Genomic DNA, 14,338 nt, shown 5'->3' with positions numbered 1-14,338 from the left:
AACTAGTATCTACTGTATAGTGGAGAACTAGTGTCTACTGTATAGTGGAGAACTAGTGTCTACTGTATAGTGGAGAACTAGTGTCTACTGTATAGTGGAGAACTAGTGTCTACTGTATAGTGGAGAACTAGTGTCTACTGTATAGTGGAGAACTAGTGTCTACTGTATAGTGGAGAACTAGTGTCTACTGTATAGTGGAGAACTAGTGTTTGTCTACTGTATAGTGGAGAACTAGTGTTTGTCTACTGTATAGCGGAGAACTAGTGTTTGTCTACTGTATAGCGGAGAACTAGTGTTTGTCTACTGTATAGCGGAGAACTAGTGTCTACTGTATAGCGGAGAACTAGTGTCTACTGTATAGCGGAGAACTAGTGTCTACTGTATAGCGGAGAACTAGTGTTTGGCTACTGTATAGTGGAGAACTAGTGGCTACTGTATAGTGGAGAACTAGTGTTTGGCTACTGTATAGTGGAGAACTAACTAGTGGCTACTGTATAGTGGAGAACTAGGGTCTACTGTATAGTGGAGAACTAGTGTCTACTGTATAGCGGAGAACTAGTGTCTACTGTATAGCGGAGAACTAGTGTCTACTGTATAGCGGAGAACTAGTGTCTACTCTATAGCGGAGAACTAGTGTCTACTGTATGGCGGAGAACTAGTGTTTGTCTACTGTATAGTGGAGAACTAGTGTCTACTGTATAGTGGAGAACTAGTGGCTACTGTATAGTGGAGAACTAGTGTTTGGCTACTGTATAGTGGAGAACTAGTGGCTACTGTATAGTGGAGAACTAGTGGCTACTGTATAGTGGAGAACTAGTGTCTACTGTATAGTGGAGAACTAGTGTCTACTGTATAGTGGAGAACTAGTGTCTACTGTATAGTGGAGAACTAGTGTCTACTGTATAGTGGAGAACTAGTGTCTACTCTATAGTGGAGAACTAGTGTCTACTGTATAGTGGAGAACTAGTGTTTGTCTACTGTATAGTGGAGAACTAGTGTCTACTCTATAGTGGAGAACTAGTGTTTGTCTACTCTATAGTGGAGAACTAGTGTTTGTCTACTCTATAGTGGAGAACTAGTGTCTACTGTATAGTGGAGAACTAGTGTCTACTCTATAGTGGAGAACTAGTGTCTACTCTATAGTGGAGAACTAGTGTCTACTGTATAGTGGAGAACTAGTGTCTACTGTATAGTGGAGAACTAGTGTCTACTGTATAGTGGAGAACTAGTGTCTACTGTATAGTGGAGAACTAGTGGCTACTGTATAGTGGAGAACTAGTGGCTACTGTATAGTGGAGAACTAGTGGCTACTGTATAGTGGAGAACTAGTGTTTGGCTACTGTATAGTGGAGAACTAGTGGCTACTGTATAGTGGAGAACTAGTGGCTACTGTATAGTGGAGAACTAGTGTCTACTGTATAGTGGAGAACTAGTGTCTACTGTATAGTGGAGAACTAGTGTCTACTCTATAGTGGAGAACTAGTGTTTGTCTACTCTATAGTGGAGAACTAGTGTTTGTCTACTCTATAGTGGAGAACTAGTGTCTACTGTATAGTGGAGAACTAGTGTCTACTGTATAGTGGAGAACTAGTGTCTACTGTATAGTGGAGAACTAGTGTTTGTCTACTCTATAGTGGAGAACTAGTGTTTGTCTACTCTATAGTGGAGAACTAGTGTTTGTCTACTCTATAGTGGAGAACTAGTGTCTACTCTATAGTGGAGAACTAGTGTCTACTCTATAGTGGAGAACTAGTGTCTACTGTATAGTGGAGAACTAGTGTCTACTGTATAGTGGAGAACTAGTGTCTACTGTATAGTGGAGAACTAGTGTCTACTGTATAGTGGAGAACTAGTGTCTACTCTATAGTGGAGAACTAGTGTCTACTGTATAGTGGAGAACTAGTGTCTACTCTATAGTGGAGAACTAGTGTAATAATAATATAATATATGCCATTTAGCAGACGCTTTTATCCAAAGCGACTTACAGTCATGTGTGCATACATTCTACGTATGGGTGGTCCCGGGATCGAACTAGTGTCTACTGTATAGTGGAGAACTAGTGTCTACTGTATAGTGGAGAACTAGTGTCTACTGTATAGTGGAGAACTAGTGTCTACTCTATAGTGGAGAACTAGTGTCTACTGTATAGTGGAGAACTAGTGTCTACTCTATAGTGGAGAACTAGTGTCTACTCTATAGTGGAGAACTAGTGTCTACTCTATAGTGGAGAACTAGTGTCTACTCTATAGTGGAGAACTAGTGTCTACTGTATAGTGGAGAACTAGTGTCTACTGTATAGTGGAGAACTAGTGTCTACTGTATAGTGGAGAACTAGTGTCTACTGTATAGCGGAGAACTAGTGTCTACTGTATAGTGGAGAACTAGTGTCTACTCTATAGTGGAGAACTAGTGTCTACTCTATAGTGGAGAACTAGTGTCTACTCTATAGTGGAGAACTAGTGTTTGTCTACTCTATAGTGGAGAACTAGTGTTTGTCTACTCTATAGTGGAGAACTAGTGTTTGTCTACTCTATAGTGGAGAACTAGTGTTTGTCTACTCTATAGTGGAGAACTAGTGTTTGTCTACTCTATAGTGGAGAACTAGTGTTTGTCTACTCTATAGTGGAGAACTAGTGTTTGTCTACTCTATAGTGGAGAACTAGTGTTTGTCTACTCTATAGTGGAGAACTAGTGTTTGTCTACTCTATAGCGGAGAACTAGTGTCTACTCTATAGCGGAGAACTAGTGTCTACTCTATAGCGGAGAACTAGTGTCTACTCTATAGCGGAGAACTAGTGTCTACTGTATAGTGGAGAACTAGTGTCTACTGTATAGTGGAGAACTAGTGTCTACTCTATAGTGGAGAACTAGTGTCTACTGTATAGTGGAGAACTAGTGTCTACTCTATAGTGGAGAACTAGTGTCTACTCTATAGTGGAGAACTAACTAGTGGCTACTGTATAGTGGAGAACTAACTAGTGGCTACTGTATAGTGGAGAACTAACTAGTGGCTACTGTATAGTGGAGAACTAGTGGCTACTGTATAGTGGAGAACTAGTGTCTACTGTATAGTGGAGAACTAGTGTCTACTGTATAGTGGAGAACTAGTGTGTGTCTACTGTATAGTGGAGAACTAGTGTTTGTCTACTGTATAGTTGAGAACTAGTGTTTGTCTACTGTATAGTGGAGAACTAGTGTCTACTGTATAGTGGAGAACTAGTGGCTACTGTATAGTGGAGAACTAGTGGCTACTGTATGGTGGAGAACTAGTGGCTACTGTATGGTGGAGAACTAGTGGCTACTGTATGGTGGAGAACTAGTGTCTACTGTATAGCGGAGAACTAGTGTCTACTGTATAGTGGAGAACTAGTGTCTACTGTATAGTGGAGAACTAGTGTCTACTGTATAGTGGAGAACTAGTGTCTACTGTATAGTGGAGAACTAGTGTCTACTGTATAGTGGAGAACTAGTGTTTGTCTACTCTATAGTGGAGAACTAGTGTTTGTCTACTGTATAGCGGAGAACTAGTGTTTGTCTACTGTATAGCGGAGAACTAGTGTGTGTCTACTGTATAGCGGAGAACTAGTGTGTGTCTACTGTATAGCGGAGAACTAGTGTCTACTGTATAGCGGAGAACTAGTGTCTACTGTATAGCGGAGAACTAGTGTCTACTGTATAGCGGAGAACTAGTGTCTACTGTATAGCGGGGAACTAGTGTCTACTGTATAGCGGGGAACTAGTGTCTACTGTATAGCGGAGAACTAGTGTCTACTCTATAGCGGAGAACTAGTGTCTACTCTATAGCGGAGAACTAGTGTCTACTGTATGGCGGAGAACTAGTGTTTGTCTACTGTATAGTGGAGAACTAGTGTCTACTGTATAGTGGAGAACTAGTGGCTACTGTATAGTGGAGAACTAGTGTTTGGCTACTGTATAGTGGAGAACTAGTGGCTACTGTATAGTGGAGAACTAGTGGCTACTGTATAGTGGAGAACTAGTGGCTACTGTATAGTGGAGAACTAGTGTCTACTGTATAGTGGAGAACTAGTGTCTACTGTATAGTGGAGAACTAGTGTCTACTCTATAGTGGAGAACTAGTGTCTACTGTATAGTGGAGAACTAGTGTTTGTCTACTCTATAGTGGAGAACTAGTGTCTACTGTATAGTGGAGAACTAGTGTTTGTCTACTCTATAGTGGAGAACTAGTGTTTGTCTACTCTATAGTGGAGAACTAGTGTCTACTGTATAGTGGAGAACTAGTGTTTGTCTACTCTATAGTGGAGAACTAGTGTCTACTCTATAGTGGAGAACTAGTGTCTACTGTATAGTGGAGAACTAGTGTCTACTGTATAGTGGAGAACTAGTGTCTACTGTATAGTGGAGAACTAGTGTCTACTCTATAGTGGAGAACTAGTGTCTACTGTATAGTGGAGAACTAGTGTCTACTGTATAGTGGAGAACTAGTGTCTACTCTATAGTGGAGAACTAGTGTCTACTGTATAGTGGAGAACTAGTGTCTACTCTATAGTGGAGAACTAGTGTAATAATAATATAATATATGCCATTTAGCAGACGCTTTTATCCAAAGCGACTTACAGTCATGTGTGCATACATTCTACGTATGGGTGGTCCCGGGGATCGAACTAGTGTCTACTGTATAGTGGAGAACTAGTGTCTACTGTATAGTGGAGAACTAGTGTCTACTGTATAGTGGAGAACTAGTGTCTACTCTATAGTGGAGAACTAGTGTCTACTGTATAGTGGAGAACTAGTGTCTACTCTATAGTGGAGAACTAGTGTCTACTCTATAGTGGAGAACTAGTGTCTACTCTATAGTGGAGAACTAGTGTCTACTGTATAGTGGAGAACTAGTGTCTACTGTATAGTGGAGAACTAGTGTCTACTGTATAGTGGAGAACTAGTGTCTACTGTATAGTGGAGAACTAGTGTCTACTGTATAGTGGAGAACTAGTGGCTACTGTATAGTGGAGAACTAGTGTTTGGCTACTGTATAGTGGAGAACTAGTGTTTGGCTACTGTATAGTGGAGAACTAGTGTCAACTGTATAGTGGAGAACTAGTGTCTACTGTATAGTGGAGAACTAGTGTCTACTGTATAGTGGAGAACTAGTGTCTACTCTATAGTGGAGAACTAGTGTCTACTGTATAGTGGAGAACTAGTGTTTGTCTACTCTATAGTGGAGAACTAGTGTCTACTGTATAGTGGAGAACTAGTGTCTACTGTATAGTGGAGAACTAGTGTTTGTCTACTCTATAGTGGAGAACTAGTGTTTGTCTACTCTATAGTGGAGAACTAGTGTCTACTGTATAGTGGAGAACTAGTGTCTACTCTATAGTGGAGAACTAGTGTCTACTCTATAGTGGAGAACTAGTGTCTACTGTATAGTGGAGAACTAGTGTCTACTGTATAGTGGAGAACTAGTGTCTACTGTATAGTGGAGAACTAGTGTCTACTCTATAGTGGAGAACTAGTGTCTACTGTATAGTGGAGAACTAGTGTCTACTCTATAGTGGAGAACTAGTGTAATAATAATATAATATATGCCATTTAGCAGACGCTTTTATCCAAAGTGACTTACAGTCATGTGTGCATACATTCTACGTATGGGTGGTCCCGGGGATCGAACTAGTGTCTACTGTATAGTGGAGAACTAGTGTCTACTGTATAGTGGAGAACTAGTGTCTACTGTATAGTGGAGAACTAGTGTCTACTCTATAGTGGAGAACTAGTGTCTACTGTATAGTGGAGAACTAGTGTCTACTGTATAGTGGAGAACTAGTGTCTACTCTATAGTGGAGAACTAGTGTCTACTCTATAGTGGAGAACTAGTGTCTACTCTATAGTGGAGAACTAGTGTCTACTCTATAGTGGAGAACTAGTGTCTACTGTATAGTGGAGAACTAGTGTCTACTGTATAGTGGAGAACTAGTGTCTACTGTATAGTGGAGAACTAGTGTCTACTGTATAGTGGAGAACTAGTGTCTACTGTATAGTGGAGAACTAGTGTCTACTCTATAGTGGAGAACTAGTGTCTACTCTATAGTGGAGAACTAGTGTTTGTCTACTCTATAGTGGAGAACTAGTGTTTGTCTACTCTATAGTGGAGAACTAGTGTTTGTCTACTCTATAGTGGAGAACTAGTGTTTGTCTACTCTATAGTGGAGAACTAGTGTTTGTCTACTCTATAGTGGAGAACTAGTGTTTGTCTACTCTATAGTGGAGAACTAGTGTTTGTCTACTCTATAGTGGAGAACTAGTGTTTGTCTACTCTATAGTGGAGAACTAGTGTTTGTCTACTCTATAGCGGAGAACTAGTGTTTGTCTACTCTATAGCGGAGAACTAGTGTCTACTCTATAGCGGAGAACTAGTGTCTACTCTATAGCGGAGAACTAGTGTCTACTGTATAGCGGAGAACTAGTGTCTACTGTATAGTGGAGAACTAGTGTCTACTCTATAGTGGAGAACTAGTGTCTACTGTATAGTGGAGAACTAGTGTCTACTCTATAGTGGAGAACTAGTGTCTACTCTATAGTGGAGAACTAGTCTCTACTCTATAGTGGAGAACTAGTGTCTACTCTATAGTGGAGAACTAGTGTCTACTGTATAGTGGAGAACTAGTGTCTACTGTATAGTGGAGAACTAGTGTTCGTCTACTGTATAGTGGAGAACTAGTGTCTACTGTATAGCGGAGAACTAGTGTCTACTGTATAGTGGAGAACTAGTGTCTACTCTATAGTGGAGAACTAGTGTAATAATAATATAATATATGCCATTTAGCAGACGCTTTTATCCAAAGCGACTTACAGTCATGTGTGCATACATTCTACGTATGGGTGGTCCCGGGGATCGAACTAGTGTCTACTGTATAGTGGAGAACTAGTGTCTACTGTATAGTGGAGAACTAGTGTCTACTGTATAGTGGAGAACTAGTGTCTACTGTATAGTGGAGAACTAGTGTCTACTGTATAGTGGAGAACTAGTGTCTACTGTATAGTGGAGAACTAGTGTCTACTGTATAGTGGAGAACTAGTGTCTACTGTATAGTGGAGAACTAGTGTCTACTCTATAGTGGAGAACTAGTGTCTACTGTATAGTGGAGAACTAGTGTCTACTGTATAGTGGAGAACTAGTGTCTACTGTATAGTGGAGAACTAGTGTCTACTGTATAGTGGAGAACTAGTGTCTACTGTATAGCGGAGAACTAGTGTCTACTGTATAGCGGAGAACTAGTGTCTACTGTATAGCGGAGAACTAGTGTCTACTCTATAGCGGAGAACTAGTGTCTACTCTATAGCGGAGAACTAGTGTCTACTCTATAGCGGAGAACTAGTGTCTACTCTATAGTGGAGAACTAGTGTCTACGCTATAGTGGAGAACTAGTGTCTACGCTATAGTGGAGAACTAGTGTTTGTCTACTCTATAGTGGAGAACTAGTGTTTGTCTACTCTATAGTGGAGAACTAGTGTTTGTCTACTCTATAGTGGAGAACTAGTGTTTGTCTACTCTATAGTGGAGAACTAGTGTTTGTCTACTCTATAGTGGAGAACTAGTGTTTGTCTACTCTATAGTGGAGAACTAGTGTTTGTCTACTCTATAGTGGAGAACTAGTGTTTGTCTACTCTATAGTGGAGAACTAGTGTTTGTCTACTCTATAGTGGAGAACTAGTGTTTGTCTACTCTATAGTGGAGAACTAGTGTTTGGTAGAGCATGGCGCTTGTAACGCCAGGGTAGTGGGTTCGATCCCCGGGACCACCCATACGTACAATGTATGCACACATGACTGTAAGTCGCTTTGGATAAAAGCGTCTGCTAAATGGCATTTATTATTATTATTATTATTACTCTATAGTGGAGAACTAGTGTTTGTCTACTCTATAGTGGAGAACTAGTGTTTGTCTACTCTATAGTGGAGAACTAGTGTTTGTCTACTCTATAGCGGAGAACTAGTGTTTGTCTACTCTATAGCGGAGAACTAGTGTTTGTCTACTCTATAGCGGAGAACTAGTGGCTACTGTATAGCGGAGAACTAGTGTCTACTGTATAGCGGAGAACTAGTGTCTACTCTATAGTGGAGAACTAGTGTCTACTCTATAGTGGAGAACTAGTGTCTACTCTATAGTGGAGAACTAGTGTTTGTCTACTCTATAGTGGAGAACTAGTGTTTGTCTACTCTATAGTGGAGAACTAGTGTTTGTCTACTGTATAGTGGAGAACTAGTGTTTGTCTACTGTATAGTGGAGAACTAGTGTCTACTGTATAGTGGAGAACTAGTGTCTACTGTATAGTGGAGAACTAGTGTCTACTGTATAGTGGAGAACTAGTGTCTACTGTATAGTGGAGAACTAGTGTCTACTGTATAGTGGAGAACTAGTGTCTACTGTATAGTGGAGAACTAGTGTCTACTGTATAGTGGAGAACTAGTGTCTACTGTATAGTGGAGAACTAGTGTCTACTCTATAGTGGAGAACTAGTGTCTACTGTATAGCGGAGAACTAGTGTCTACTCTATAGTGGAGAACTAGTGTTTGTCTACTGTATAGTGGAGAACTAGTGTTTGTCTACTGTATAGTGGAGAACTAGTGTTTGTCTACTGTATAGTGGAGAACTAGTGTTTGTCTACTGTATAGTGGAGAACTAGTGTTTGTCTACTCTATAGTGGAGAACTAGTGTTTGTCTACTGTATAGTGGAGAACTAGTGTTTGTCTACTGTATAGTGGAGAACTAGTGTTTGTCTACTGTATAGTGGAGAACTAGTGTCTACTCTATAGTGGAGAACTAGTGTCTACTGTATAGCGGAGAACTAGTGTCTACTCTATAGTGGAGAACTAGTGTTTGTCTACTCTATAGTGGAGAACTAGTGTCTACTCTATAGTGGAGAACTAGTGTCTACTGTATAGCGGAGAACTAGTGTCTACTCTATAGTGGAGAACTAGTGTCTACTCTATAGTGGAGAACTAGTGTCTACTCTATAGTGGAGAACTAGTGTCTACTGTATAGTGGAGAACTAGTGTCTACTCTATAGTGGAGAACTAGTGTTTGTCTACTGTATAGTGGAGAACTAGTGTTTGTCTACTGTATAGTGGAGAACTAGTGTTTGTCTACTGTATAGTGGAGAACTAGTGTCTACTCTATAGTGGAGAACTAGTGTCTACTGTATAGCGGAGAACTAGTGTCTACTCTATAGTGGAGAACTAGTGTTTGTCTACTGTATAGTGGAGAACTAGTGTCTACTCTATAGTGGAGAACTAGTGTCTACTGTATAGCGGAGAACTAGTGTCTACTCTATAGCGGAGAACTAGTGTCTACTCTATAGTGGAGAACTAGTGTCTACTCTATAGTGGAGAACTAGTGTCTACTCTATAGTGGAGAACTAGTGTCTACTCTATAGTGGAGAACTAGTGTCTACGCTATAGTGGAGAACTAGTGTCTACTCTATAGTGGAGAACTAGTGTTTGTCTACTCTATAGTGGAGAACTAGTGTTTGTCTACTCTATAGTGGAGAACTAGTGTTTGTCTACTCTATAGTGGAGAACTAGTGTTTGTCTACTCTATAGTGGAGAACTAGTGTTTGTCTACTCTATAGTGGAGAACTAGTGTTTGTCTACTCTATAGTGGAGAACTAGTGTTTGTCTACTCTATAGTGGAGAACTAGTGTTTGTCTACTCTATAGTGGAGAACTAGTGTTTGTCTACTCTATAGTGGAGAACTAGTGTTTGTCTACTCTATAGTGGAGAACTAGTGTTTGGTAGAGCATGGCGCTTGTAACGCCAGGGTAGTGGGTTCGATCCCCGGGACCACCCATACGTACAATGTATGCACACATGACTGTAAGTCGCTTTGGATAAAAGCGTCTGCTAAATGGCATTTATTATTATTATTATTATTACTCTATAGTGGAGAACTAGTGTTTGTCTACTCTATAGTGGAGAACTAGTGTTTGTCTACTCTATAGTGGAGAACTAGTGTTTGTCTACTCTATAGCGGAGAACTAGTGTTTGTCTACTCTATAGCGGAGAACTAGTGTTTGTCTACTCTATAGCGGAGAACTAGTGGCTACTGTATAGCGGAGAACTAGTGTCTACTGTATAGCGGAGAACTAGTGTCTACTCTATAGTGGAGAACTAGTGTCTACTCTATAGTGGAGAACTAGTGTCTACTCTATAGTGGAGAACTAGTGTTTGTCTACTCTATAGTGGAGAACTAGTGTTTGTCTACTCTATAGTGGAGAACTAGTGTTTGTCTACTGTATAGTGGAGAACTAGTGTTTGTCTACTGTATAGTGGAGAACTAGTGTCTACTGTATAGTGGAGAACTAGTGTCTACTGTATAGTGGAGAACTAGTGTCTACTGTATAGTGGAGAACTAGTGTCTACTGTATAGTGGAGAACTAGTGTCTACTGTATAGTGGAGAACTAGTGTCTACTGTATAGTGGAGAACTAGTGTCTACTGTATAGTGGAGAACTAGTGTCTACTCTATAGTGGAGAACTAGTGTCTACTGTATAGCGGAGAACTAGTGTCTACTCTATAGTGGAGAACTAGTGTTTGTCTACTGTATAGTGGAGAACTAGTGTTTGTCTACTGTATAGTGGAGAACTAGTGTTTGTCTACTGTATAGTGGAGAACTAGTGTTTGTCTACTGTATAGTGGAGAACTAGTGTTTGTCTACTCTATAGTGGAGAACTAGTGTTTGTCTACTGTATAGTGGAGAACTAGTGTTTGTCTACTGTATAGTGGAGAACTAGTGTTTGTCTACTGTATAGTGGAGAACTAGTGTCTACTCTATAGTGGAGAACTAGTGTCTACTGTATAGCGGAGAACTAGTGTCTACTCTATAGTGGAGAACTAGTGTTTGTCTACTGTATAGTGGAGAACTAGTGTCTACTCTATAGTGGAGAACTAGTGTCTACTGTATAGCGGAGAACTAGTGTCTACTCTATAGTGGAGAACTAGTGTCTACTCTATAGTGGAGAACTAGTGTCTACTCTATAGTGGAGAACTAGTGTCTACTGTATAGTGGAGAACTAGTGTCTACTCTATAGTGGAGAACTAGTGTTTGTCTACTGTATAGTGGAGAACTAGTGTTTGTCTACTGTATAGTGGAGAACTAGTGTTTGTCTACTGTATAGTGGAGAACTAGTGTCTACTCTATAGTGGAGAACTAGTGTCTACTGTATAGCGGAGAACTAGTGTCTACTCTATAGTGGAGAACTAGTGTTTGTCTACTGTATAGTGGAGAACTAGTGTCTACTCTATAGTGGAGAACTAGTGTCTACTGTATAGCGGAGAACTAGTGTCTACTCTATAGCGGAGAACTAGTGTCTACTCTATAGTGGAGAACTAGTGTCTACTCTATAGTGGAGAACTAGTGTCTACTCTATAGTGGAGAACTAGTGTCTACTCTATAGTGGAGAACTAGTGTCTACTCTATAGTGGAGAACTAGTGTTTGTCTACTCTATAGTGGAGAACTAGTGTTTGTCTACTCTATAGTGGAGAACTAGTGTCTACTCTATAGTGGAGAACTAGTGTTTGTCTACTCTATAGTGGAGAACTAGTGTTTGTCTACTGTATAGTGGAGAACTAGTGTTCGTCTACTCTATAGCGGAGAACTAGTGTCTACTCTATAGCGGAGAACTAGTGTCTACTGTATAGCGGAGAACTAGTGTCTACTGTATAGCGGAGAACTAGTGTCTACTGTATAGTGGAGAACTAGTGTTTGTCTACTGTATAATGGAGAACTAGTGTTTGTCTACTGTATAGTGGAGAACTAGTGTCTACTCTATAGTGGAGAACTAGTGTCTACTCTATAGTGGAGAACTAGTGTCTACTCTATAGTGGAGAACTAGTGTCTACTCTATAGTGGAGAACTAGTGTCTACTCTATAGTGGAGAACTAGTGTCTACTCTATAGTGGAGAACTAGTGTCTACTCTATAGTGGAGAACTAGTGTCTACTCTATAGTGGAGAACTAGTGTCTACTCTATAGTGGAGAACTAGTGTCTACTCTATAGTGGAGAACTAGTGTCTACTCTATAGTGGAGAACTAGTGTCTACTCTATAGTGGAGAACTAGTGTTTGTCTACTCTATAGTGGAGAACTAGTGTCTACTCTATAGTGGAGAACTAGTGTCTACTCTATAGTGGAGAACTAGTGTTTGTCTACTGTATAGTGGAGAACTAGTGTTTGTCTACTCTATAGCGGAGAACTAGTGTCTACTGTATAGCGGAGAACTAGTGTCTACTGTATAGCGGAGAACTAGTGTCTACTGTATAGCGGAGAACTAGTGTCTACTCTATAGTGGAGAACTAGTGTCTACTGTATAGTGGAGAACTAGTGTTTGTCTACTGTATAATGGAGAACTAGTGTTTGTCTACTGTATAGCGGAGAACTAGTGTCTACTCTATAGCGGAGAACTAGTGTCTACTGTATAGCGGAGAACTAGTGTCTACTCTATAGCGGAGAACTAGTGTCTACTGTATAGCGGAGAACTAGTGTCTACTCTATAGTGGAGAACTAGTGTCTACTCTATAGTGGAGAACTAGTGTCTACTGTATAGTGGAGAACTAGTGTCTACTGTATAGTGGAGAACTAGTGTCTACTGTATAGTGGAGAACTAGTGTCTACTCTATAGTGGAGAACTAGTGTCTACTCTATAGTGGAGAACTAGTGTCTACTCTATAGTGGAGAACTAGTGTCTACTCTATAGTGGAGAACTAGTGTCTACTGTATAGTGGAGAACTAGTGTTTGTCTACTGTATAGTGGAGAACTAGTGTTTGTCTACTGTATAGTGGAGAACTAGTGTCTACTCTATAGTGGAGAACTAGTGTCTACTCTATAGTGGAGAACTAGTGTCTACTGTATAGTGGAGAACTAGTGTCTACTTTATAGTGGAGAACTAGTGTTTGTCTACTCTATAGTGGAGAACTAGTGTTTGTCTACTCTATAGTGGAGAACTAGTGTTTGTCTACTCTATAGTGGAGAACTAGTGTTTGTCTACTCTATAGTGGAGAACTAGTGTTTGTCTACTCTATAGTGGAGAACTAGTGTTTGTCTACTCTATAGCGGAGAACTAGTGTTTGTCTACTCTATAGCGGAGAACTAGTGTCTACTGTATAGCGGAGAACTAGTGTCTACTGTATAGCGGAGAACTAGTGTCTACTGTATAGCGGAGAACTAGTGTCTACTGTATAGCGGAGAACTAGTGTCTACTGTATAGCGGAGAACTAGTGTCTACTGTATAGCGGAGAACTAGTGTCTACTGTATAGCGGAGAACTAGTGTCTACTGTATAGTGGAGAACTAGTGTCTACTGTATAGCGGAGAACTAGTGTCTACTGTATAGTGGAGAACTAGTGTCTACTGTATAGTGGAGAACTAGTGTCTACTGTATAGTGGAGAACTAGTGTCTACTGTATAGTGGAGAACTAGTGTCTACTGTATAGTGGAGAACTAGTGTCTACTGTATAGTGGAGAACTAGTGTCTACTCTATAGTGGAGAACTAGTGTCTACTGTATAGTGGAGAACTAGTGTCTACTGTATAGTGGAGAACTAGTGTCTACTGTATAGTGGAGAACTAGTGTCTACTGTATAGTGGAGAACTAGTGTCTACTGTATAGTGGAGAACTAGTGTCTACTGTATAGTGGAGAACTAGTGTCTACTCTATAGTGGAGAACTAGTGTCTACTCTATAGTGGAGAACTAGTGTCTACTCTATAGTGGAGAACTAGTGTCTACTGTATAGTGGAGAACTAGTGTTTGTCTACTCTATAGTGGAGAACTAGTGTCTACTCTATAGTGGAGAACTAGTGTCTACTCTATAGCGGAGAACTAGTGTCTACTCTATAGCGGAGAACTAGTGTCTACTTTATAGTGGAGAACTAGTGTCTACTCTATAGTGGAGAACTAGTGTCTACTCTATAGTGGAGAACTAGTGTTTGTCTACTGTATAGTGGAGAACTAGTGTTTGTCTACTGTATAGTGGAGAACTAGTGTTTGTCTACTGTATAGTGGAGAACTAGTGTTTGTCTACTGTATAGTGGAGAACTAGTGTTTGTCTACTGTATAGTGGAGAACTAGTGTCTACTGTATAGCGGAGAACTAGTGTCTACTGTATAGCGGAGAACTAGTGTCTACTGTATAGTGGAGAACTAGTGTCTACTCTATAGTGGAGAACTAGTGTTTGTCTACTGTATAGTGGAGAACTAGTGTCTACTGTATAGCGGAGAACTAGTGTCTACTCTATAGCGGAGAACTAGTGTCTACTGTATAGTGGAGAACTAGTGTCTACTCTATAGTGGAGAACTAGTGTCTACTGTA

General features: G+C 40.3%; 1 pseudogene; it reads left to right on the top strand.

The window, feature by feature from the left end:
• The window catches only part of LOC124018308, an 84,435-nt pseudogene that overhangs the window by 25,883 nt on the left and 44,214 nt on the right, over window positions 1-14,338 (top strand).

Source organism: Oncorhynchus gorbuscha, unplaced genomic scaffold, assembly GCF_021184085.1.
Source record: "Oncorhynchus gorbuscha isolate QuinsamMale2020 ecotype Even-year unplaced genomic scaffold, OgorEven_v1.0 Un_scaffold_472, whole genome shotgun sequence".
NCBI lineage: Eukaryota > Metazoa > Chordata > Actinopteri > Salmoniformes > Salmonidae > Oncorhynchus > Oncorhynchus gorbuscha.
The sequence above is the reverse complement of the archived record's forward strand: the minus strand, read 5'-3'. Positions and strand labels throughout refer to the sequence as shown.